This window comes from Lactuca serriola, chromosome 9, assembly GCF_051521515.1.
Source record: "Lactuca serriola cultivar US96UC23 chromosome 9, Lser_US96UC23_V15, whole genome shotgun sequence".
NCBI classification, from domain to species: domain Eukaryota; kingdom Viridiplantae; phylum Streptophyta; class Magnoliopsida; order Asterales; family Asteraceae; genus Lactuca; species Lactuca serriola.
The window spans coordinates 105,091,501-105,094,567 of record NC_136416.1 but is presented as its reverse complement, the minus strand read 5'-3'; the positions used below and the strand labels follow the sequence as shown (position 1 = coordinate 105,094,567).

General features: G+C 33.7%; 1 long non-coding RNA gene across 1 annotated transcript; it reads left to right on the top strand.

The window, feature by feature from the left end:
* Positions 1 to 257: 257 nt before the first annotated feature.
* LOC145073571 (uncharacterized) lies at positions 258 to 1,740 on the top strand. Its single transcript, XR_013691434.1, has 2 exons — positions 258 to 652; positions 1,256 to 1,740. It is a non-coding gene; the product is annotated as an uncharacterized LOC145073571 (long non-coding RNA).
* The last annotated feature ends 1,327 nt before the right edge of the window (positions 1,741 to 3,067 follow it).

The following is a 3,067-nucleotide window of genomic DNA, read 5'->3' as shown; positions in this document are numbered from 1 at the left end:
ATAAGTTTTCAGTTTTTATAAGAAAATATAGACATGATTGGTTTGTGGTCAAATATTGGCATAATACAAACATTTCACAATTGTATATGAGTTAAATTTAATGTCTTATAAGATTTAAGTTGTCAAATATAACAAAAATAAATCTTAGATTTAACTTGTCAAACTTGGCCTGAAGGGCTTAATCGTAATTACAATAAAAAGAGGGTAGTTTTTGTAATTAAAATAGAGCCGTGGACTTCATTGTAGACTTCCAGAAATGTTCTAAACGCTATGTACCTGTTCGAGTGTTTGGTGGTTGATTTCCTTCCAATTTCTAAAGACGTGATTTTCAATTTTCATTCCCTCGTTTTCTTCCTTCATTCCTTTCCTGCGATGGATGAAGGATACCGATTTTACCCTTCGTAATTTCGTTTAGAAACCATCAAAGTCGCAACCTATCTGCCAGACCACTGCAATCGATCCTAACAAGTGAACAAGAACTGCGGCAACATTATCGATTTCTCCTAATCGCAACCAAATCAGCATCCAAATCGAAACGGAAATAGCTTCTAAGAATAGATCGATTCTCGATTTCTATAAAGCATCTTCCAATCCATTTCAGAAAAAGCACAATACATGGATCGTCTTTGAAGTGTTCTTCATCATCTCCAAGGTATGCTATTTTATGAACTTTATTGTTTTCCCCACTTAAATGGTACTTGAATTGACTTTTTCCAGTGCTATTTGTTCATCAATCTCTGGATTTCAATGAATGTTAGTATGTTACTTGAATTGATGTCTTGTGTTGTTGTTTCCAAGTAATTTCTAGTCAAGTGAACATTTTGTACGAATCAAATTCTGCTTGGTTGGTTTCTAATATAAAATTGAAGCAAGAAGGTTGTATGCTTGAATTTGTATCTTGATGAATGCAAAATGGATATGGTTATATCTGCAATAGCTGATATGAAGTGTGATTTAGTGGAAGATTTTGTCTCAAATAACTTACGATTCAATTCAAAATATATATTTTTTGGTTGACAAAAAATCTGTTGTATGTGGATTCAGGTGGTGTTTGAAATTCAATGGTGGAGTTCTGTTATGCAAAATGATAAATTTATCATATATATATATATATATATATATATATATATATATATATATATATATATATATATATATATATATATATATATATATATAATATTTCTTGTGGGATTTTACAATATTGGATTATAAATTTACCAAAAAATGAAACTGTATCTTTCTCTTTTCGTAGATATGACATGTGGATTGCAAAAGCAACATAACATCTTTTTGTCCTATAATCTGAGCTTTTTCCCAGTGAAGAAAATGAGGAGGGCATTAATGTCTTTTACAACAAGTGAGAGAAAATGAGGAGGGCATTAATGTCTTTTACAACAAGTGAGAGATCAAGAGCAAATCCTAACATTGGTGGTTTGCTTCTTTACAAATTACACATGGCTGATCAGTTATTTGTGCAATGGCCACAATTACAAAAACAATATCCTCGAGCTCATTATGTGGGACGTCTTATGTAACCATTTTGTTTTTGTATAAACAACTTAATTCAAAAGGACATTTTAAGTGTAGGTATGTTTTTTATTTATTTATCTATTTAATAGTGTTTGAAATATAGATATGTATCACTATAGACATGTGTTATTATGATTTTTTGTTTATATGTGAACTCTGTATTTCAATTTAGACTAATACCAATACATCGAATAGCATGTTTGTTAATTAGGATCAAAAATAGTGTAATGGTTTGGAGATGAGTTATTGTTTACACCAGAAAATAATGACAACTTATTGTTGCAAAAATGGTGTAATAAGACCATGGCACGACTGAGGCCGTACTCCCCCTTGCCACATAAGCACAAACACCGCCCCCTAGGTGCGGTCCAGGTGCAGCTGAGGGAGCGATACGGCTCTCGAAGGGAGCGGTCCTTGGTTGAATGTGATTGGCCAGCCACTTTGACTATTGCAAACGGTCATAATTTGGGTTTTAAATTTTTTTTCTTTTAACCTTTAACATCTATTTAAACCTCTCAACCTTTTATTTTTGTTTATCTTTCTACTACATTACCTCTCAAAAAAAATCAAAAAAATCCTTTCGTTCGATTCTTCTGAAAAATTTGATGTTATGTTTGATGTTTTGTCGTTGCTGTTAAATTAAGCGGCATGCAATAGGACATCCGACAGTGCTGAAAAGAGAACCCGAAGATTTATTTGTAGAAATCGTGAAGATGCAAACCAACATCTGATACAAGACTACTTTCAAGAAAATGCTAAATGTTCAAACCATTGTACGATCGTATAGTCGAAGATCTAACGAGGTAGTGTGATTTTTTCGAGAAACGACCTGATGCTAGAGGTACACCCGGTTTCACCCCTTTACAAAAATCTACAGCTACACTTCGTCAATTAGCATATGACATCCCTCCTGATGCATTGGACAAGAGTTTTAGGATGTCAGCTAGGACTGCACGAGATAGTCTAATATTTTTGCAAAACCATTATTCAGTTTTATGATCCAAAATATTTACGTAAGCCTACACGTAATGACATCATGAGATTGCAATCTCATCATGCTAGTGTACATGGCTTTTCTAGAATGTTAGGAAGTTTGGATTGTCTACATTGGGCATGGGAAAATTGTCCTACCTCACATCATGGTCAATTTACCCAAGGTGATCATGGGCATCCAACGATCATACTTGAAGCGGTGACATCACAGGATAAATAGATTTGGCATGCTTTTTTTGGTTCTCCTAGATCCCTTAACGACATTAACGTTCTTAATCGTTCACTTATATTTAACAACATATAAGACGGATATGCACCGGATTCTTCTTTCTAATTGTGTGGAACACCATATAAATATGGTTATTATCTAGTTGATGGGATCTATCCTGAGTATGTTGTTTTTGTTAAATCGTTACGTGTCCGAATGATACTCGTCGGAAAAAATTCAAGAAAGCTCAAGAAAGAGCTACGAATGATGTCAAGCGGGCTTTTGGAGCTCTCAAGAAACGTTGGTTTATATTGAAAAAGCCAGCAATTTTTT